Raw genomic sequence first — 25,303 nt, forward strand, 5'->3', positions numbered from 1 at the left:
ATCCCTCAACTCCACACATCTCCTGTGGGGGGCAGACTGCAGCAATTCCACTCCCAAAGGCACAGTATCACCACAAACCAATGGGTATTGTCAATTATCTGCAATGGCTATTGCCTAGAATTGATTTCTACCCCTCCAGACATTCCCCCACATTATCACAAGTTGTCCCCAGAACACAATGTTCTATTACAACAAGAAGTACAATCACTACTAAAAGAGGCAATAGAATTGGTCCCACATTCTCAACAAGAAATAGGTGTATGCTCACTATACTTCCTCATTCCCAAAAAGGATGGCGCTCTCAGACCCATCCTAGACCCCAGATCCCTAAATTTATATATCATGTCAGAACACAAGATTACAGGACTGCATTAGACCTCAAAGTTGTGTATTTCCATATACCCATCCATCCAGCTCACAGAAAATACCGAAGGTTTGTGATAGCAAGAAAACATTATCAATTCAAAGTTCTACCATTCAGCATCACAACAGCTCCTAGAGTATCCACAAAATGTCTAGCGGTAGTAGCAGCCTACCTAAGAAGACAACACATACATGTCTTTCCATATCTAGACGATTGGCTAATAAAATCAAGCAATTTTATGCAATGTCAACAACACATTATAGAGACCCTACATACACTAGGGTTCACTCTCCGCTACCAAAAATCCAATCTTCAGCCAGCACAGGTGCAACCTTACCCAGGTGCTATTCTCAATACGCAAAAGCCTGAGCCTATCTAAATACACAAAGAATACTAGCTTTCCAAAATCTCATACCACAAATGCAGCCAAATCAACAATACACTGTAAGGTACAATAGTACTGCATGCAAGACTAAACATGAGGACACTACAACAGTGCCTCTCACAGCAATGGTCTCAAGAACAGGGTCAATTGCAAGATCTAGTGTTGTTAGACCGCCAAACGCACAGGTCCCTTCAATGGTGGAATCTCAGCAATTTAATGAAGGGGCGGTCATTTCAAGACCCTGTGCCTCAGACCACAATAACAACAGATGCATCAATGATAGGTTGGGGAGCTCATCTCAACAACCTTACCATTCAAGGGGAATGGGATTCAAAACAGCTACATTATCACATAAACCATTTAGAATTATTAGTTGTGTTCCTTGCCTTAAAAGCATTTCAACCACTTCTCAAACACAAGACTGTCTTGATAAAAAACAAACAATATGATGACCATGTATTATCTAAAGAAACAAGGTGGGACACATTCATCTCAACTGTCCCTTCTAGCCCAAACAATATGAAAAGGGGCAGTTCACAATCACATTCATCTACTAGCAGAATACATTCCAGGAATACACAATCAGCTAGCGAATCTCCTAAGCAGAACACACCAACAGATACACGAATGGGAGATTCACTTTCAGGTACTTCAACAGTACTTTCAAAAGTGGGGAACACCAGATATAGACCTATTCGCAACAAGCGAAAACACAAAATGCCAAAACTTCGCATCCAGACACCTACACCCTTTATCCAAGGGCAATGCTCTATGGATCAACTGGTCAGGGATATTTGCTTATGATTTTCCCCCTCTCCCACTACTTCCATTTCTGGTCAACCAACTACATCAGACCTCTCTCACCATGATACTCCTAGCCCCAATGTGGGCACAACAACATTGGTACACAACACTGCTAGACCTGTCAGTAGTACCTCACTACAAACAGACGGGAGTTGTTAACACAAAACAAAGGACAAATCAGACATCCAAATCCCAGTGCTCTCAACTTAGTGATCTGGCTCCTGAAGTCATAGAATTTGGATACTTACAACTTCCATTAGAATGCATGGAAGTTCTCAAACAAGCATGCAAGCCTACAACTAGGCAATGCTATGCTAACAAATGGAAAATGTTTATTAGTGTCAATCTAAAAATACTGACCCGCTTACAGCATCAATAAAGAGATATTGTACCCCAACTACTTCATTTACAGAAGTCAAATTTAGCTGTCTCATCTATTAAAATCCATCTTACTGCAATTCCAGCATACTTGTAAACTATTCAACATACCTCTCTCTTTAGAGTCCCAGTTATGAGAGCCTTCGTGGAAGGACTAAAATGTATTATTCCACCTAGAACACCACCTGTTCCTGCTTTGAATCTCAATATGGTACTCACAAGACTAATGGGCCCACCTTTTGAACCCATGCATTCTTGTGAGATTCAATTCTTAATCTGGAAAGTTGCTTTCCTAGTGGCCATTGCTTCATTACGAAGAGATAGTGAAATACAAGCATTCACTCTTGAAGAACCTTTTTTTCAATTACACAAACATAAAGTTGTACTTAAAACTAATCCAAAATTTCTGCCAAAAGTTGTATCACCTTTTCACATAAACCAAACAGTGGAATTGCTAGTCTTCTTCCCACAGCCAGATTTAATTGCAGAAAGAGCCCTTCACCCTCTTGACCTTAAAAGAGCTCTAATGTACTATGTGGATAGAACAAAAGAATTCAGAAAAACAACACAGCTTTTTGTTGCTTTTCAACAACTACATAAAGAGAATCCAATCTCTAAACAAGGATTAGCTAGATGGATTGTTAAATGTATACAAACATGTTACATTTAGGCAAAAAGACAACTTTTAATCACACCTAAAGCAAATCCCACTAAGAAAAAAGGTGCATCTATGGCATTTTTAGGAAACATACCAATGGCAGACATATGTAAAGCTGCCACATGGTCTACACCACATACATTTACAAAGCATTACTGTGTAGAGGTAGTTTCGAAGCAACATGCCAACTTTGGTCAAGCTGTCTTAAGAACATTATTTCAAACAACTCCAACTCCTACAGGCTAGCCACTGCATTTTTTGGGGGAGAGTAACTGCTTTGTAGTCTATGCATAGCATGGGTATCTGCAGCTACACATGCCATCAAATGGAAAAGGTCACTTACCTAGTGTAAATCTGTTCATGGCATGTAGTGCTGCAGATTCACATGCACCATCCCTCCTCCCCGGAAGCCTGTAGTCATTGCAGTTTTTCTAATTTGTACATATGTATATACATTTGCATGGACATCTATTTTTACTTACTATTTCTATACAACATTTATATTATTACACTCTATCACTCCTTCCTACACCCTTTTGCGGAAAACAATCTAACAACTGAGTCGATGCCCATGCGCAGTATGACCGAGAGGAGGAGTCCATGACTCTGAAAAGACTTCTGTGATTGAAAAGACTTCTTCGAAGAAAAACAACTTGTAACACTCCGAGCCCAAAACTAAATGGTGGAATAATGCAAAGCATGTGAATTTGCAGCACTACATGCCACGAAGAGATGTACACTAGATAAGTGACATTTTCCATATATATGTATATATATATATATATATATATATATATATTCGTAGCATGTGAGACATATTTCTGCCATCTACTGTTGTGCCTTGGTGTTTGCAACTTGTTTTACTTTGAATAAGTTTGAGTCTCAAGATCTAATATAACTCCTTCCTTGTCCCAAAATGCATCAGCACAACGGCTCCACCTCAGATTTCCTTCTGCCATCAGGCTTGAATGTTGGGGATGCTGCTGTGAAGTCAGTTTTAAATCACACTTAGAGACCTCGGCCTGGTTCCTTTTTAGGTTCTTCGACTCCAAAGATGAAGACAGTCACTTGCATTGAAGATGTAAATTTTTAGGTTTTGCCTACACACACTCTTGCACGCTGCTTGCGAAATCTATTGTTAATTAAAAAAATAACTTTTAAGGGGCTTAGAACCAGCCCCTTAATTACCGAACTTACCATTTGCTTAGTCCGTTGCTCTGATTTACGTGCTTCTGATTGGCCAGCACGTTATCTGCATGTCACTTCCTTTTGTCTTCTTTGGTGCTCTTGCCATCGGGTTGCCTCTGGACCAAGTACTCCTTCCGGCCACCTCCCATTGGACACTGGCCTTCCTCTGATTACAATGCTGAAGGTACTTCTTTTTTCTTTCTGAATGCCGTTTTCTTTCTTCACTTCTGTCTTATTTCTTTCCTGCATCTTCTCTTTTCTTTCTGCATGCCGTCTTCTTTCTTAGCTGACGTCTTCTTTCTTTGCTGATGTCTTATTTGTTTTCCTTCTTCGCTGCCGTCGTCTTTCTTATTCACCGCATGCCATCTTTACCGCATGCTGTCTTTGTTCACTGCCGTCTTCTTTACCGCATTATCTAACTGGATTACAAATATCAGAAAAATGTTATAATAATGTTGGTTTTAAATTTGATAAACCATTAACGGTTTATCAAATTTAAAACAACCATTATAACATTTTTCTAATATTTTCTAATCCAGTTAGATAGAGCGAAAACCCAAAGGTGAAACCTGTTTGCTTTGCCAATGTTTGTTTCCTTTGGGTTCTTGCTGAATACACTCGAACATCCTGCAGCATCAACCTAATGCTTCCTTATAGAAACCCTCAAGGCAAATATAAAGAATATGCTGAAGATTTAGCCATGAAGCAAACTCCTTTTGACTGTTGTCCTCAGTGCAATGCAAAATATGCCTGGTTGGACTGACACAGCATATATAATCTGTACTGCTTCCCAGAGCCTTAAAGAGTTAACCTGCAAGACTTGCCTTGGAAAACAAAACAAAAAAAAAAACAGACAAAAAAAAACCCTTGAACATAGGAGGGACTGATGGTGGATGCATTACAACATGTGGCTTGAGGGACTATTGGACTGTCGTAGTTGGACTCTCGCTCCTTAGCAAGACTGCTGGTTTAGGGATGACAGCACTTTTGTTTGTAGGCGATTGAGTCACTCCTAAAACATGTCCTAACTGTCGGCCCAACCCTCACTGTTTACAAGCAGTACCTCACCAAAACTCAGACATGAAAGGTGATTTCTGGCAGCCTTACACATGGACTCTAGATGTGACTTAAGAGAGTCGTGGTGAAACAGAAGTTACCCTTTTCTCTCGTTAGCAACAAGTCTCATACTCACATAGGCAATGCAGGAGAGTTGTTTCCAATATATTTATTGTAAAGAGTGCAACCTAGGGTAAAATGCATGAGCTGCAATGATTAGGCTTATGAGCAATAACAAGAGCAAGATCTTGAAGATGAGAGTTGTGAATATGAAAATCCCCAACATATTGCAATAAACAATAGATATGAAATTTCTAACAAGGAAAACTTAATCTCTACCCTAATGAGAGCTAGGTATGATAAACCCTAATCTGCCAGTACCATGTCCATGAAGAGCAACCCCCAGCCCTCGTTACCTTGGAATGAGGTCTCTAGGTCAGCCTCCGTGGAGTCACAAAGGCTGAGTTCTGCAGCAAGGTGACGTGCAGCATAGATGGTATCCAGAATAAACCCCTCTAATGATCTTGTTTATGTGAAGTGTATTTATACTGATAATGTAGGATCCCTGAAATAGATATGTTCTTAAACAACTGATAATGTGTAAACCATCCTTAACCAGTGCGCATTATGTTCCTGTAAAATGTAAGTGAAAAAGGGACATGATGACAATACCTACGTACATCTCTGATAATGAAACCTCAGAGTGGCATTGATAAGAAAAAGCAAGACATTTCTTATAAAATGTAGGCGGCTGCAAAGTGCTAAAAGAAATAATAAAATATATGAAATAAAGCAGAGCATACTAAGTTAGTAAAAGATCACTAGCTGACGGGGGCAACAGGCCTGCAAGCTGAAGGCTAAGCTAATTCCTGCATGAGTCCAAACCTAAAAATACTCTTAACTAAAAAGCATAAAATCTAGTTCAAAGCTAAGCTAAAAACATACAAAAGAGACCTAATGTCAACCATGACAAGCCAGGCAGGCCAAATACGGGCCAAATTTAAAAAGCAATTTGGTGTTAAACTTGAATGGTTAAAAGAAGCCAATGGTGGAATTTCTCAACAATAGGTATGGTCTCGTAGAAGGTCCCCGAAGTCATCAAATGCGAGTGTGTCCATGAAGGACTCAATATCAGCAGCTGTCAAATCAATGACAGGATTGGCAGAAGGACCCACAGCGCACAAGCCTCAGATGCCGGATCACCTGCATAGGCAGCACCATCCATTGTGCCAGATGTCGTCAGAGCCAAGTAGTTTGCAAACGGTGGCTCATGAACGGCCTCGCAAATCACCTTAGTTTCATGGTGCTCATCAGGAACATTAACATTTCCTTCTCCACAGGAGATACTGGCTGTACATCAGTGTGCATTCAAAGAGGCACCAGATGCAATGAAACACAGGCTTCACGCACCATATGACTGACCAGAATGACAATGACCAATTATGCTCCAGTTCTTCCAGCAAAGGAGTGCCAAAGTACTGCATCATGCAATCATAACACAGCTGGGCTGGTGGTAGCTCCATCACTCTGCTTAGCTGAAAAATAGTGAACGTACCCCAGCGGTACCAGGGTTAACAGTATCTAGAGATACTGCTTTCTTATCAAGAACATCAAAACTGGTGCAATGGCGCCCTACCTGTTGTTATACAACCTGTGAGATTAGGTCCCTTAAGTAATGATGGATCAACGTAGCCTATGTTTGCCACGTATACACCACATTCTGGTGTACAGGCAATGCAGGTAGCTGGCGTACACACACTTTATAATGAGCTGGTAACACTTTACAGACGATTGGTACAATTCGCTATGCGGACCTTGAATACCGCCCCAGCATGCGTTGCACCAGCTGGCCACCAATTGACCGTTGCTGGGGGTAACCTACAAACAGTACATTCTATCATGGGCAAGTTGCCCATGGAACGTGAGAACATTCTGTTCTGGATAGCACAAAAAACTAACCAGCTGGAAGCAGTGTTTCCCCATAGAGGACCCCAAGATAAACATACAGTTCTCACAATATGCTTGCCATTTGAAATGGTGCCCTCAGTGGACGACTGCACTTTACACTACCACGCATGATACCCCAACACTTGCCAACCTGCTGGAAATGTTAAAACAAATTCAGTATTCCGCCAATCAGCACCAGAGTTATAAGAAATCCGGCAAACACACTTGAAAAGAGTGAATGGATAGCTGAAGGAATAACTCTGAAGACGCTCTAGAAACACATCCAGACCCAACAGCCTTAAAGTGTTCAATCCCTGCAGTGCTCGAGGTGTTGAATATTCTGCAGACCAGCTCTCCAAAGTGCTTGGGGAAGCTGGTATTTAATAAGAATTGTATCTCTGCTGATGATCCCGGTATCTGAAGATTGTACCTCTCCTTAGCCGATCTCCACGCCAATTGTTTTTGAAACAGTAACGCCTTTAGTCTGCTGAGCTTGCCAACATTTACATTAGTAGTATCAATGTGAGGCTACATTTCTGCTACTCTTTCTCTTGTGTATGAGGGAATACAACATGGCTGCAACAAGTTACAATTGGAGAAACTTGAATTGCATAGGCTATTCCCGGCTCATTCCGCAGCAACTCTGATTGTTTAGAACCACATAACTTCCATTCGAAAGTGCACGAAATGCAGGATGATTCAAAGGGACCGGAGTACTCTTCAGAACGCATGCCAGGTTTGCAACCTCCGTATTGCAAAAGCCGTGAGGGGACACCTGCTTGCAGGTCACTGAATGACTAACAGTAGTCTCACATTTGCTTCTGCTCAGAAAGACCTCTGTTTCTCTGTTCATACATTTAAACTCAAAAGGCAACTCCTACTCTTCCTTAATATAGCTATCTCCTAGCTGCTCGCATCTGCCCACAGCAAAATGTTTCAAACATCTTGTGAAATGAAGGGTGGAAATCAGCAGACACTTGATGGTGTCTCTGCTACAGTGAAAGGCAGCTTTTCTGACTTTCCACTGTTAAGCATGGTGTAACTTGTTTCCTTTTTAGCCATTATGTGTTGTTCGCTGGACAGATTAACAATTCACACAAACAATTCACTACTGTTTATGTATTTCCAAGGGACAGAGCCATTTTTCAGAATCTGTAATGTCCAACCCAACTGCTTGATAGAACGCAACTGACTTTGCCCATGTTGTAAAAGGGACATCTCATTCTGAATGATGTCACTAGCTGATAGGGGGACTAAGATATGCTTTAACTGCTGCTAAGTTATTCGTGTGTAACCATTGATGGCACAGTTTTCCCACACTGTAGGTAGTAACTATACCAGAGTGTTGACCCGAGACATAGTAAGGGTCTTGCCGGCTAATCTTGTGAGAAATTAACAAAATGTGACTGACACCCATTTGTGTCAAAAGGCCACAATAACCACCAGCCGGGACTTAAAAGAGTGAAATTAAAGGTACCATTCTGGACCTAAGCATTCAGTTCTTCTTTGGTGACATTTATGTAGTTTTGCCAATTGGTGAATTTTGTTGATGTGGGGATACTGGGCGTGTTCAGTTCTTTTATTTTTGCTAAGTCCAAGCAGGATGTTTATTAAACTGTGTCATTTAAAAATATCATTTGTACAGTAATAAGTCATTCTCTAAACAAACCTTCCTTACCCTGAATTATTTGCCAATCTTGTGTTCCCCATACACTTTTCATATCTATAGTGCTCTTCCAGTTTTCATAACCTTAACAGCAAACCGGGAAACTAAGTAATCTGAATAAATTAATTTGGTGTCAGTTAGCAAAATTTTCCGCATTTTAGAAGGTGGTAATTTAAAATAAAATGACTCTGTAATGTCATGTCCAGAGAAGTATGCAAATCTATCCACGTATGTTTTGGGGCTCCCCACAGGTGGAGTTGAACAATGTTCCCATTGTGTGTAATTAAATACTGCGTTAGCTCAGTGCGGAAAGTAATGTCCCCAATGTTGATAACAGAACATTTCCCCATAGTTCACTGTGTTCATACACACATCATCACTTTCAAATACAGGGTAATCCTGCAGCTCAGGAAGCATAGAATCAGCTGTATTAACATCCCAGCCATTGGAAAAAACACCAGGTGTTGTTACATCTGTCACTGAAATCTTAATTGTATAAGGAATTTGGATAACCTCAGTAGGCCCATATATATCCAATGGTATTTTATCCCAAACAATCCCATTAAGAATTGGTACTGCTGAAATGTTCACAAGAGACAAGTCTCTTCAGACCTTATGTAAGAAAAGATATGGTGCTAAAACGTCATCCACTGGCTCAACAGAAGAGCGTTCAAGAAGATAACCATTTATCAGAAGAAAGAAAACAGTCACAAAAACAATCTATAACAGAGAGGAAGCAATGTCAGTAGTATCCACAGACACCATTGATAGACCACATAGTTATTCTTAAGCCATATATACAGCTTAAGTGTCTTTAAAACAGTTTCAGTTACAGATGTAGATGAAGTTAAAGAAAAGTCATCTTGGTCGATGAAGTAACAGGAAGCAGTCTCTACAAACACAGGAGCCAGTGCTGAGTTGCTGGATTAATCCACTTCCTGTGGAGGTTCATAGTTGACAATGTCGTCAGTTTGTGTTGTATTGGAGTAATAAACAGCCACATCATGGACTGTTCTTGTCAGTGAAGTAACAGGAATTAGCAGAAGCTGATTCTCTACCCACCCGTGCTCAAGGAGACATTTATAGCATTGTTGTACATGCTGGAATATTCAGAAGTGTTGTTTCTTCTTTGATGAGGTATATCCTGTTGGGTAGTGAGAGGGGACTGGGAATTGCCCAAGGGACCTCGGGGTCTTCTGTGCAGGATCGGCCACATGGTGCAAATCTGTTCCCTTTGGAACCTGGCAGCGGTGGTAGAATGACAGTTCTGGGGCCTTGAATTCCCAGGACTGCAACCGGTGCCCTAAAAGATGGGCCTAATTCCTTCTTCACAGCAATCTTCTCATGAACCAGATCCCCAACTTTAGGAATCCAGCCTGTAGATGTCAGGAATCCCCAAGGTGCCTCCTGCGTTATCTGTCTGCATCCCCAGGGATTAGGGTTAAATCATATCTCTGTTCTTGGTTAAACCTTCATGTTTCTAAGTAAACATAATGTGCTGTGTTACACAATTGGTTTTATCAATGCTTGTTTGCTAATGTGAGCAGGTGTGGACATGTGCTTCTAATTGGGTGTGGTGACTCATCCACATGTGGAAACTCAACTGCTTTCCTGATTGGCTATAAATAGCAGAGTGAAGCATGCCTCCCTGCTTGGCTTTGTTTCGCTTCCTGACCTCAGCATCTGACTTGGCAGTCCAGCCCCTGCTGTCATCTTCGTATTCAGGACTTTTGAGGCAATTATTTTCTTCGTTCCTGTACCAGCTGACACCAGGCATTCCTCCAGCACCACAGAAAAGACTGCAGCTAAGTGACTAGTATTCTCCAGGGAGTTTGTTCTTTGAGCGCTGCGCTTTCCTAGAACAGCTGGTGTATTTCAGACCTCGTATTTTGGCAGAGTGCTTATCTTGAAGAGACAAATGCATTTCTGAACATTCTACATTATTATTGTAGTTACTTGCCTAAATGTGCTTCAGGAAATCTGCTTGAGCTCAAGCACTACAAAAAGTGACAGTGCAATTTTAAGACATTTACATGACTTTTCTTTCTCTAATAGCATAACTCTTGAATTTAAATTGTGTCATTCATGCTTGTGTTTCAGGTTTGAGGAATTTGCTTTTTGAAGAGTTTTTCACACACACAGTGAAACCAAACCAAACTGTGCCACCCTAACTGTTTAAACCCAGAGTGGACATTTGTATTTCTTGGATTGTTTTTGTTCCTTTTAGTTTAACCCTATGCATGCAGGAAAGCTATATGTGATAGAATGAATGCCCTTGTTTGTCTTTATCGTGCATGATAAGTGCAACCACAGTTCTAATTGTAGTGTGCAACAGTGAATCTCTGTGAAGCCAGCCCTAGTGTTGCAGTACTTATTGTTATGGTACTCAGTTTGGGTTTTTGGTAATGCAGTGTTAGTAATTGTGCCAACAGTTATTATTATTCAAGAAAAGTGCTGGAGCATCCCGGTGTTCTTCTACTGCTCCCGTGCCCATATCAGAAAGAGAGATTCCGTTTCAAGGAAGTTGAGTGCACTAACTCTACTATCACTCTGTCAACAACGACCTGCCCCCCGAAGATACAGGGTGCCTAGCTGGACCAGCAAGATGTGGCAGCGTTTGTCTCTTTCTCTTCCACTCCCCCTTTCCTTTTGGGACACCTGTCGGGCTTTCTGTGTCCACCAGGAAGTGCTAAGAGGTGTTCCAGGAGGTCGGGGCATACCATCGCCCCTGAAGACATCCTGCTTTTCAGGTGAGTGGCACCGTCTCGACATAGGTGTTGCTGGTAAATCCCTTATTCCTAAGGTGGCGGCATTGGCGGATGAATTGTCATAACAAAATTGTTGAAGCTCCTGTAACACAGTGAGACGTTCATTTATGTCAAATGGTGTGTCTGCTGCCACCACACCAAGGCCATCTAGATCTGGGACATACATAGGTATCTCAAAGAGGATCTCATAAGGAGTGTGTTCCCCCTCAAGGACTGTCTTGGCAGATTATTCAATGTTCTCTGGACCCCATATAGGTGACGAAGCCAATTGCGCCTGAACCTAATACTCTTGCTGTTGAGGACTTCTTTACGTCATGATTCCTATTCCTCCCCAACAATGTTACCCTCTGGATGATATGATAAGAGTGATAGAGTTCCACACCCATCGTCCTCATGATGTCCTTGAATGCCCTAGAGGCAAAATCAGAGCCCTGATCCAAGTAGAATGCTGTAACCGCATATATACGGATAAAGACCAGCAAGTCTTTAATAACAGTTCGAGCATTAGCCGATCACTGTGGCCATACCCACAGGAATCTAGAACAAGACTCAACAGCGAGTAAAGATGTATTTGTATGCACCATAAGGTTGTAAGGGACCACAATGGTCCAGGTACACACACATTGTAGTGGCCTATTGGACAATAAAAGGGATGTCTGTGGTGGGTGTTTGATTTTAGAGCCCTATATCTGCTGGCAAATGTCACAACAAAGGACATATTGCTTGGGCTGTTCGTATAGACCCAGCCACTAGAAGCGTTTCTGTGAAAATGATATTGTGGCTGCCACAGCAGCATCAGCAGATGCAACACCTTCATGTGCTGCTTTGATGAGATCTAATCTGTGGTCTTGGTTAAGTATCACTCAATCTCCCACCCCAAGAATTGTGGCAAAGGCAACATTCTGTGCACTGATATGGTAGGAATATTTTGAAGTGTGTGCTTTCTCACTCAAAGCTTTCACGGCAGCCCAAATCTCATTATCCAATTTTGTATGAGAACAAGTCACTACAGCAACAGAAGCCGTAGCTACTGCAGATTTGGTAGCATCATCAGCCAAAGTATTTCTTACAACGTTTACTCCTACTCGTTGATGGCCCACTGTATGTATTACATGAGCATCTGGTAGCTTATCCTTTAGATCAGCTACCCTCCCCCACAGAGTTCTGTGTTTTATGGTGTTCCCTGTTGAGTCTCTGAACCCGTTCAATTGCCAATGATTGTGATAATCATTGTAGGACTGAACACAGTAGTATGAATCACCCACAATCAGTGTGAGCTTTTCAGGATCCGTATGTTCCAGTGCCAAGATAAGAGCTTCAGGCTCAGCCAACTGTGCTGTGTAGTCCCCCAGGGTCTGCGTGTAGGTATGTTGAGGGTGGAATACACCTTCCCTCATCACTATGCTCATAACTGCGCAAACGTCTGAGTATTTCTGTTTTGTACCTACAGCTGGTTGTGCTGAACCATCACTGTAAATGACATTTTGATATCTGTCAAGTGGCAAAATGTTAATAGGTGCAAGGTACTGTTTGTCTTGGAGAAATTCTTGTGTTTGAAGCTTTTGGTCAAAGATGTAGTCAAAATTAGTGTCAGTCAGGGAGGTTGCCCGTTTAATCCAACGTGGATGTAATGCTTTAGCATTAGAATTGGTGACACTGGTGACTAAGGCCAGCACTGAGGTAACGACAATAATGCATTTCACTGGGCAAGTGGCCTCTCCTTAAAGACTGCCATCTGTATAGCAGTCAGAATGTTTTCTATGGGTTCAGAGTGTTGTTCTGCGTTTGAGTATAAATGTGATTTATACGTTATGGGTACTGTATCACCCTCAGTGAAACTGACATAGGTGAACCCAATGGCATCAGCAATTATTCTGATGACCAAATTTGTTTTGTTGTCACATGTCTGTAAGTGTTTTGCTTCTAGCATGTCTTGCTGCAACCCTCAAAGGATGTGCGTGTGTTTAACTGTCCAGTGTTAGGTCGAGAAATCTGGGCAAATTAAGTCATAGAGGGGTTTTATGCCTTGTGCATAATCTGGAATGTGAGTTCTGACAAAGTTTAAGAAACCAAGTAATGACTGCAGTTTCTTAATTATATTTGGTGGTTGAAGTTAAGCACATGTTTCTAAAAAGTTATCTGATAACTATGATCTCAGGAAGAATACACTGAAAAAGCCTATTTTACTTTCCTTAAAATTGAATTTGTAGCCCTAGGCGGTGAATCCTAAGTTGATCTGATCGACCCTGGTTAGATGAATGTTAAGGTCGTCATCTGTGAGATAGATCTCATCCACATAGGAAAATGCCTCAGAATCAATATCCTACAATATTGATGTCACACAGACAGAAAACAAACCTGAGCTCTTCTAGTAGCCCTTTGGCAAATGGCAGAAGCGCTGCTGAGAGCCAAATAAGAATGCACTCGGGTCCCGACTCTCTTATGCTAAGATTTGGCAGAAAAATATGTTGGAACTATCCAAGGTTGTTTTGTACTTCTTGCGCACTATGTTGTGTGGTGCTGTGTGCATTTTGTATCGCTTATGTGCATGTATAGTTGTTTAAGTGTCCATAATCCAGGACTATATGATTGGTCTGGTTTTGCAATGGGAATAAAGGATTATTAATTTGAGAGACACTGGGCTCTATTACTCCCAGGTACTCGAGTTGAGTGAGGATCTCCCTCACCAGTGCTTTAGCCTCATGTTTGACTGGATACTACGGTTGAGGCTGGGGTGTAGACCTAATAGGTATTACATGATAGGTGTAATCCTTATCCCACCCTACATGGTTGTGGTACAATGCGGGTGCCTGCGCCAAAGCCCATTCAACAGCATGGGCTTCCTTAACTTTATCCGGAACAAGATCTGAGAAGGGAGGCAAAATGACATCTTCCCCATGTGGGAGCTTGCAGGTGCACTCAGGTGACCATTCTTTTTCTGCCAATAGGATATCACAATTAAGTTCTTCCCAAAAAATTACACTAATAGTGTACTCTATGTCTCCCTCAATTTGGATATTTAAATCATAAACCCTGTCGGGTGAGAGGATGCGCCCATCGCAGTCTCGACTGAAAGAAAGTTGTTAGTTGTTGTCACATTCAGATGATCTTTCAGACACTGGTGACAAATTGTGACCTCCACTGTGCTGTCTAGCAGAATTGTGATCTCTACTGTGCTGTCTAGCTTTGTCCACGTCTTGTTCCTTACAATGTCCTCAACATTGCTGGCATATTTAACTGTTATTGCAGCCACCTTTTTCTTTTGAATTTGGGCGTCTGTTGGGGAGATTTGTCCTCTTTCTTGTCTGAGGAATGCAGTGAGTCTTTCTTCTGTTTCACTTAGTGCTTTGCTCTGACCAGCCCACTCTCACACTCTGTCTATCCGGCGTCTCCTGAAAGGAACGAGAGGGGCGTGTATCCGTATATCTGTTAGGAGCCTTTAAAGTTTCTCTACTCCTGAGATTATATCTCTTTTCGGAGCTCCCTGTAGGCAGAGAGTATGCTCTCTGACTTCTTCTATCTTCATTTTGTTTTTGTTTATCCCAGCATTTTTTTGGACCCTCTTGTGCTTGTTTAGTGCCGTCCTTAGGGGTGGTTCTCTGAATTTCTGGCTTTGGCTTGACTCCCAAACTAACCCATCCTATACTAGTATATGTTTCGGAAATAACTTTTGGTAGTTGACGCTTCTGTTCCAACTGTGGAATCTCCCGGAGCTGGTGGCGTATAGCCAACGCTACCGCTTCCCCCCCTTCAATGTTATGAAATATTATTGAGGAGACGGTGTCGAAGTGGCACAACAGTTTCATCCCCAAAGCTAGGGCTGGAGCAGCCCGTGTTCATTTTGAATTTATTTTAACACTTTTGGCAAGTGTCGGGGTACTATGCGTGGTAGTATAAAGTGCAGCAAAAACGTGGTGCAGTCATCCACTGAGGGAACCATTACGAATGTCAAGCACATTGTGAGAATTGTATGTTTATCTTGGGGTCCCCTATGGGGAAACACTGCTTCCAGCTGGTTAGTTTTTTTGTGCTATGCTGTGAATTTTCTCACGTTCCGTGGGTTAACCCCCCGTATCCGCCAATTGGTGGCCAGCTGGTGCAGCCCGTGCAGGGGTAGTATTCAAGGTCCGCATAGCGAATTGTACCAATCGTCTGTAAAGTGTTACCAGCTCATTATAAAGTGTGTGTACGTCAGCTACCTGCATTGCCTGTATGCCAGGATATGGTGTATACGTGGCAAATATAGGCCACGTTGATCCGTCATTACTTAAGGGACCTAGGGCCATATGTACGAACACATTTTCCCATAGACACACAGAATGGGCAAAACTGCTTGCTACATCTGGCCCCTTATCTCATAGGTTGTATTACATATGGTAGGGTGCCATTGAACCAGTTTTGATGTTTTTGATAAGAAAGCAGTATCTCTAGATACTGGTAACCCTGGTACCGCTGCAGCACGTTCGCCATTTGATATGTGTGAAATGTATATGTTGTAGTGTCTTCCTCAGGAAAGGTAACCCAGGAATAAAATGTTTCTGTTTGGTAAGCTTCCACGATGAACGTGACATCCCTGCCCTCATCTGTTAGGCCATGGGCTACTAAATATTGTGTTAATGCGTGTCTCAAATTTTCTGAAATGTCTAAGGCGTTAGCCATGTTAAATAATGGGTACAGAAAAGGAACATCAAATGGGGGGAAATCTTTTTTAAGGTGCAAGCTTGAAGAACCTACAGCCTAATTAGGTGCTTCCTATTCAGCTGAGGAGGATTACGACTATGGCCACAGACATCTCCATATATTGGTACTTATGGTACCTACTATGTGTGTAACAGAGCTACTCAGGATATCTGTAAATTAGTGCCAAAACACTATCGTTGATGGTGCCATGTCGTAGTTGGACTCTTGCTCCCTAGCGAGACAGCTGGTTTAGGGATGACAGCACTTTTGTTTATAGGCAACTGAGTCACTCCTACAACAAGTCACAACTGTCAGCCCTCCCAGCTCACAAGCAGTACCTCACCAAAACTCAGACAGCAAAGATGATTACTGGCAGCCTTACGGATGGACTCTAGATAGGACTTCTCAGGGGAGTTGTGGTGAAACAGAAGTTACCCTTTTTTCTCGTTAGCAACAAGTCTCACGCACATAGGCAATGAAGGAGATGCAGAAGAGTTTTCAATATATTGGAAAGACTGCAATCTACAGTAAAATGCATGAGCTGCAATGATTAGGATATAGAGCAATAACGAGCAAAATTGTGAAGATGAGAGTTGTGAATATGAAAACCTCCACCATATTGCAATAAACATTAGATATTAAATTCCTAACAAGGAAAACCTAATCGCTACCCTACCAACAGGTTTGACAAACCCTAATCTGCCAGTACCATGTCCATGAGAAGCGTCCCCCAGCCCTCGTTAACTTGGAATGAGGTCTGTAGGTCGGACTCCGTGGAGAAACAAAGGCCGAGTTCTGCAGCAAGGTGATATGCAACATAGATGGCATCTAGAGGGAACGCCTCTAATGACCTTGTCAGACTAAGGTATATTTATACTAATCATGTATGATCCCCGACACAGGTATGTTCCTAAACAACTGATATTGTGGCAGACTTGTGTCGGCAATCACATAAATAATCCCTAAAAACTGCACATATGTTCCTGTCAAACGTAATTGAGAAGGAGACATGATGACAATACCTACATACATCACTGATAATGACGCCTTCTCAGAATGGCACTGATAAACAAAAGCAAAACATTTCTTATAAAATGTAGGCAGCTTTAAAGTGCTAAAAGAAATAATAAAATAAATTAAATAAAACAGAGCATACTAAGTGGGTAAAAGGTCACTAGGTGACAGGGGTAACAGGCCTGCAAGGGGAAGGCTAAGCCAACTCTTGTGCCCAGTGGATAACTAAAATGAATTTACCACAGGACACACCCAATATCTATGGAGTAAAAGACCTCCAAGAGGCCGAAGATATCCACAGGACAGAAGAGGAAAAGGCTGGCCCCTCCCACATCCATATGGGGCAAGACAAGGTTTGAGGCCTGCTTTTCGAAGCCTTTTAACATCAAGGGAGAGCCTGACTGCCTCCAAACTTCAACATCAGTTCCAACTCCAAAGATGAAGTCGACACCGCACACCTCGGTGGTGCATGCAGGTCAGTCTTGAGACTTCAAGTACATGGTTGTTGAAGCGAAGTACCGCACCTGTGGGAATCAGACATTGAGCCCAGCACCAAGGCACAAGAAGCCTAAGTCTTAGAGGCATATCCCTTTAGAGGCCGGCTAGACATTCAGCAAGACAAAGGACACCGACCCACACTAACTCCAATACCAGCAAGTTATGCAGGTACAGAGAGGCCCAACTTGGTGTCAAAGGCACGGGTCCTGTTGGTATAGAAAGCTCAGCTACATTTGGTGTTCAAACTACAGAGACCTTGGATCCCCGATGCCTACAAGACCACTTCAGAGCAAAAGTCTACGCCAAAGATCCAGGACTTTAGGCCTTGAAGTTGAAGCTACCTCCAGTGTCCAAATCAGACATTTGGAGGGTACCGATGCGAGAGGGACTTGCAGGCATCCTAGATAAGAAACAAAGGAAGGCTTGTGAGCTATTGGTAGCTCTCCATCTATGAGTAGCTCTCCTGTGGACAGCCAAACCTACTAAATTAGAAGATTTTGCTTGGCTGAATGTATTTTTAACAAAATTGAAAAGTGTGTATTTGAGACAAAAATATATGTATATTCAGTACTCATAACAAGGTGTTTGGATAAATATTTTTAAATCTGATATATGAGAGATAAATAATGTGGTGATGAAAATTATTACTAATATTATTACCTTGAAGCTATGAGCATTGCAGCTATGATGGCTTTGTATTACCCATGTAAAACTGACAAAGCCTATTCTACATACATTTCTTCTAGCAACTCTCCCTGTTGCACAGAGGTGATCATTGTTGATGATGTTTTTTTATAGCATGGCAACTATTGTAATTTTGTCTAATGTGGTCACTATTGCAACACAAATAGTTTTGGATAATTTTAGTTGAACATAAGTAGCTCTTGTTACTAAAGATGTTGGAGGCCCCCGAACTAGGTGATGGCATTTGCACATGTTATCATTTGTGCACAGTACAACCATATTTGAGTGCAAATGTAATGGTAATTTCAAATGAAAATGTGTTGTCTGTAATGGCATTGCACTACAATACCATGCATATCCCACACTAAGCCTCCCCACTGCATTTTACGACACTGCTCTACAACATGCCATTCAATTCTACACCACTCAGTTCATAACACAATATGCCCCTCCTCTTTATGCCCTTTCACTCCACACCACTTACTCCACTCCAATTTACCCCTCTCCACTCTGTAGGAAAGTGCCCTATTTCTTGGCATGGTTACCACCAGTTTTTGCCGGTTGTCAGTGTATTTGAGTGTTCAGTGGGATCCTGCTAACCAGGACCCCAATGATTTTGCTCTCTCCTCCAAATTTGGTTGCTACTTACCTTTACCGCCCACAATTGGCATACTGGGGCCTCTGTGTAAATCCCAAGAATATAGTACCTAGGTATCCAGGGCATTGTGGTTTCAGGGGATTCCTATGGGCTGCAGCAGCTATTCTGCCACCCATTGGGAGCCCATGCAAAGGGTTCTGCAGGCCTGCCATTGCAATCTGCGTGAAGCGGGTGCACGCACCCAGTTTCACTACAGGTCACTGCACCAGGTCACTGTAATTCACCCTATAGCAGGCCCTCTCAGCCCAGATGGCAGGGTGCAGGTACCTGTGTGAGAGGGCACCCCTGCACTAGCAGAGGTGCCCCCACGAACTCCAGTTCCATTTTACCTGACTTCGTGAGCTTGGGGGACACCATTTCATATATGTACTGGACATAGGTCACTACCTATGTCCAGCTACATAATGGTAACTCCGAACCTGGGCATGTTTGGTATCAAACATGTCAAAATCATACCCCAATACTGTTGCAAGTATGGGAAGTATGATTCCATGCACTCTGAGGGCTCCTTAGAGGACCCCCAGCATTGCTACCACCAGTCTTACAGGGTTTTCCAAGGCAGCCCAGCCGCTGACACCCCTCAAACGGGTCTCTGCCTTCCTGCTGCTTGATCTGATCAAACCCAGGAAGGCAGAACAAAAGATTTCCTTTTGGAGAGGAGGTAACACCCTCTTTCTTTGGAAATAGGTGTGACTGGCTTGGGAGGGGTAGCCTCCCCAGTCACTAGTCTTGCTCTGAAGGGCACATTTGGTGCTGTCTGTGAATAAACCAGTTCACACTGGTTCAGGGGCCCCCAGTCCCTGTTCTGGGGCGAAACTGGACAATGGAAAGGGGAGTAACCACTCCCCTGTCCATCCTCCACCCCAGGGGTGGTGCACAGAGCTCCTCCAGAGGGTCCCTGGGTTCTGCCATCTTGATTCCAAGGTTGGCAGGGAACTCTGGGAGCATCGGAGTTGCCAGGCTAGGCAGGAGACGTCAGAGGAACCCTCTGACCGGTAGTTACCAGGTTAGGTGACCAAGCCCCCTCTTTGGGCTATATAGGGTCTTCCTCTTGGGTGGGTCCTCAGATTCGGCTTGCAAGATTCCAGCAGGACTCCTCCGGAACCTCTGCTTCGACTTCTGGCCTTAGGAACTGTGATTGAACCCTCCAGGAACCTACAAGCTGCAGATCCACGAGGAAGACTCTTCTGCAACATTGTATCTGGAACTCCTGCCAGCTTTGTAACATTTCCCTGGCTGTGCATCCTAAGAAGACTGTAACTCTTCAGCCTGCACAAGAAGAAGAAGAAGGAATCTCCCTTGGGGTGAAGGTATCACTCCCCTGTAACTACAGGTATCTGGCTATATCAACGAGTGGCTATGTGGATCTCCCCTCATCCTGAGTGGCGTGGGTCCTCCATCACTGGTGGTGGTCCAGAGATTCCCCCTTGGTCCTCTCTACCAACTGTTGCACTTTGGTGGTGGTAAGTCCTTTCCACTGCACACAAGACAGTACCCCGTGCACTGCGTCCTTTGCAGCTGCCAAGGCTTATAGAGTCACCTCCCAGGGAAACTTCAGGCGACGTGTAGCTCTAGCCCCCAGCACTCCCTCTTGCAACTTCTGGACCACTGTGTGGTCCTACAGTAAAGTGGGAGCAACTTCTGTGGTGCAGCGTGGGCTGCTTCTGCGACTGGGGGGATCCACTCCCTTGGTAGAACCTACACCTGAAGAGTTGAAAGCTGATACAGCTGAACTTGAATGTGCAGAGGGCCAGTCAGGAAGGAGTTCATTCATTAGGGCACAGCACACCTGTACCACACTTGAAGGGTTAAGACAGCAAGCTGTCCTTCAGGAAGCAGGGGATGTCAGTGGCACCCACAAGGTGTACTGGGAGGACAATCTCCTACACTCAGAAGCAAGGGAACCCAAACCTGGTGCCACCATGAGGTTGGTAGTACCTCTGCCCTATAGAGTTTGTGTTGAAACTGGCACTTGACATACCCCTGGCAGGTCACTTGGGGCAAGGCAAGACTTGGGACAGACTTGTCCCACACTTTCACTGGCCCCACATGTCTGAAGATACAAAGGAGTTTTGTTGCTTCTGTGTCACCTGTCAAGCCAGTGGCAAAACAAGTAGCACTCCAAAGGCCCCCCTAATTCCACTACCAGAAGTTGGGGTTCCCTTTAAGAGGGTTGGGGTGGATATTTTTGGCCTCCTGGGCCCGCCCACTGCCTCTGGAAACAGATTCATACTGGTGGACCATGCCACCAGAGGCCATACCTCAAAGGACCACTACAGCTCCTACAGTGGCAAAAGCCCTCCTGGGAATCTGCTCTAGGGTGGGCTTCCCAAAAGAGGTGGTATTGGACAGGGGTACAAACTTCATGTCTGCATACCTCAAGGCCATGTGGAAGGAATGTGGTGGTACTTACAAGTATACTACCCCTGACCACCGCCAAACCAATGGTTTGGTTGAGAGATTTACCAAAATTCTCAAAGGTATGATTATGGGACTCTCTGAAAATCTCAGAAGGAGAAGGGATGTCCTATGCCTCCTGTTTGCCTACAAGGAGGTTCCTCAGAAGGGCGTGAGCTACAGCCCTTTTGAACTTCTGTTTGGTCACCCAGTTAGGGGTCCATTTGCTCTTGTAAGGGAAGGATGGTAGCAACCTCTCAAGCCTCCTAAACAGGAAATTGTGGACTATGTACTTGGTCTCAGATCCAGGATGGCCGAGTACATGAAATTGACCACTAAAAACCTTCAGCCCAGCCAAGATCTGCAAAAGCAGTGGAATGATCAGAAGGCTGCCCTAACTGAAAATGTGGGTCCTGGAGCCTGTGGCTCCAAGGGCACTCCCAGACAAATGGAGTGGTCCCCACATTATAGTGGACGAAAAGGGTTGAGGTCATCTACTTGGTGGACCTTGGCATTCCTAGAAGCCCCCTGAGGGTACTTCTCTTGAACCACCTTAAGCCCTACTATGACAGGGCTAATCTGACCCTGCTCATGGCAACTGATGAGGGGCAGGAAGAGAGTGACCCTCTCCCTGATCTCTTCTCCACTACTGCAGCTGATGGCTCAGTGGATGGAGTGGTCCTAGCAGACTGCCTTTCTGAATCTCAGAAGGAAGACTGCAGGAACCACCTGGTGTGAACACACCATTGACACAGGGGACAGTTTGCCTGTTGAAAGTAAACTCTACAGGCAACCTAATCATGTTAGAGATTGCATCAGAGCTGAAGTACAAAAGATGCTTGACCTAGGAGTGATTGAACACTCTAACAGCCCCAGGGCTAGCCCAGTGACGATAGTACCAAAACCTCACTCACAAAATGGGGAAAAGGAGATGAGGTTCTGTGTAGATTATAGAGGGCTCAACACAGTCACAAAGACTGATGCTCACCCTAGCCCCAGGGCAGATGAGCTAATAGATACACTGGCATCTCCCAAGTATCTAAGCACCTTTAACTTGACTGCAGGGTATTGACAGATCATATTGTCACAGAATGCAAAACCAAAAACTGCATTTTCAACCATTGGAGGGCATTATCCCTTTGGTCTGATGTATGCACCTGCCACTTTCCAGAGGACTGGTGAATTCAGTCCTCTAAAGTTTGGAAGCCTATAGTGTAACTTATCTTGATGACATAGCTGTCTTTAGCTCCACCGGCGATGACTACCTGGTCCATCTGTAGAATGTTTTATAGCCCCTGCAAAAGGCAGGGCACACTATTAAGGCCCCTAAGTGCCAGATAGGGCATGGAAAGGTTGTATATCTGGGCCACATAGTAGGTGGAGGCCAGATTCAACCCTTGCAGGGAAAGATCCAGACTGTCTTAGACTGGGCTCCCCCTACAACACAGACCCAGGTAAGAGGCGCCTTAGGCCTCACTGGGTACTACAGGAGGTTCATTAAGAAATATGGCTCCATTGTAGCCCCTCTTAATGACCTCAGATCTGAAAAGATGCCCAAGAAAGTTTTGTGGACAGCTAGCTGTCAAAAGGCTTTTGAGGACCTGAAACAGGCCATGTGCTCTGCACCAGTGTTGAGTACTCCAAAACATTCATTGTCCAAACTGATGCTTCAGAGGTAGGAGTGGGGTCAGTCCTTTCTCAGCTCAACACTGAGGGCCAGGATCAACCAGTTGCTTTTATCAGCAGAAGGTTGACCCCTAGAGAGAAGCGTTGGTCAGCTATAGAAAGGGAGGACTTTGCTGTGGTCTGGGCCTTGAAGAAGCTGAGGCCATACCTGTTTGGCACTCACTTCATAGTTCAGGCAGACCACAAACTACTTCTATGGCTCAAACCGATGAAAGGTGAAAATCCCAAAGCGGCTGCGTGGATCTCCCCTCATCCTGAGTGGCGTGGGTCCTGCATCACGGGTGGTAGTCCGGAGAGTCTCCCTTGGTCCTCTGTGCCAGCTGTCGCACTTTGGTGGTGGTAAGTCCTTTCCACTCCATGCAAGACAGTACCCCATGCACTGCATCCTTTGCAGCTGCCAAGCCTTGTTGCTTCACCTCCATGGGGAACTTCAGGCGATGTGTAGCTCCAGCCCCCAGCACTCCCTCCTGCAATTTCTGGACCTCTGTGTGGTCCTACAGCGACGTGGGAGCAACTTCTGTGGTGCTGCGTAGGCTGCTTCTGCGACCTTTGTGTCCCTGCCCTAATGGACACCTGTGGGTGCTGCCTTTGCTTCTGTGGGCCTTCTGCAACGCGGAGGTTCCCCTGTGACTCCCCCTTCTGGGTAGAGTCCTCCTGGACATTGCAGGTCCCCGGCAGCACCCCTATTCCTCCAACTGCTAGTTTGCCTTTGCCAACGCTTGTTGGTGGAAATCCTTCACCAACACCCATCTGCAATCCAGCTTCCAGCGCAGGACACCTTTTGCACGCATCAGGAATTCTTTTCCAGCTTCTGTGCTGCAGTGCTGACCTGTCTTCCTCCTTCGTTGACCAACTCCAAAAGGTACCTCTGAGTGGGTAGTATCTCATACTCCCCCTGGACTCCACAGACACTTCTGGACTTGGTCCCCTCTCTGAACAGGTCTCCATCTTCGGTTTTCCACTACTGGTTCCTTGCAGGCTGTTCTGGGTGTCTTCATTTTCTATTTTTCATCCTTTGGGGTGGTTTTGGGGAAATCCAGTGTTTTACTCCCACATTCCTGGAAGCTGGGGGGTTGGGAATACATTACTTACCTGTGTGGTTTCCTAATACTCCCATCTCCCCTCTACACAATTTAGTTACCTAGGTGGGGGCCCTGTGTTCGCATTCCACTTTCTTAGTATATGGTTTGGGCTCCCCCTAAGGCTACTATTGCATATTGCTATTTGACACTGTTTTCTAACCTTTTGATGCCTCTTACTTTTTATTAGTGTGTGTGTATATATATATATATAGTGTATTTACTTACCTCCTATTGAAGGGTTGCCTCTCTAGTATTTTCTGATACTGTGTTCCAAAAAGGAAGTACCTTTATTTTTGCTCCATCAAGTGCTTTCTTTCTTGTGTGTAAGTTCTGTGTGACTGTAGTGGTATTGCATGAGCTTTGCATGTCTCCTAGACAAGCCGTGGATGCTCATCCACAGCTGCCTCTAGAGGCTTCTAGACACTGCCTACACTTCACTGAGAGGGGATACCTGGACCTGGTATAAGGTGTAAGTGCCATAGATACCGACCACAACCCAGGCCAGCTTCCTACACACTCTATCCGACTGCGCTCCAATCTGCCCCAATTCACCTCGGTCTACCCCAATCCACTCCACTATGACCTAATCAACTCTACTCCACTTCAGTTTACCTAACTCTACTACAGTATATCCAACTCCACTCAACTCAATCTAACCCAATCGACCACCATCCACTCTACCCCTATTACACTCCACTCAAATCTATCCCACTTTGCTCATCTACCCTACTCAAATCTACCCCAGCCCACTCCGTTCCAATTTACTCCACTCCATCCAACTCCTCTCCATTCTAATCTACCCCACTCCACCACAATCTACCACACTCCACCCCACCACACTCCCATCTATACCACTGCAATCTACCCCAATCCAGTCTACCACACTCCACTCCATCCAAATCTACCCACCACCACTCCAATGTTCCACACTCCAATCTACCACACTGAACTCCAGTCTACCACAATCCACTCCAATCTACCCACTCTCCTCCAATCTCCCCAAATCCACCACACCCCAGCCTACTTCAGTCCAATCTACCCCCATCTGTTCCACTCCAATCTAGTCCAGTCCACCCCACACTCCAATCTATCACACTCCACTGCACTCTACTCCAATCCATCCTACTCCATTCCAATCTACCCTACTCTAATTCACTGAATTTACCCCAAATTATCATAATCTACCCACTTCACTCCACTCCCAATCTACCCCAATGTACTCTCCCCAAATCTCTCAATCCACTCTACCCTCTTCTCCACTCCTATATATCCAACTCCATTCAATCTACCCCACTCTAATACACCCCAATCTGCCACACTCTAGTCCACTCTACCCAATGTACCCCACTCCACCCAATGTACCCCACTCCACTCTACCACACACTACTCA

This window comes from Pleurodeles waltl, chromosome 6, assembly GCF_031143425.1.
Source record: "Pleurodeles waltl isolate 20211129_DDA chromosome 6, aPleWal1.hap1.20221129, whole genome shotgun sequence".
In the NCBI taxonomy this organism is placed as follows: domain Eukaryota; kingdom Metazoa; phylum Chordata; class Amphibia; order Caudata; family Salamandridae; genus Pleurodeles; species Pleurodeles waltl.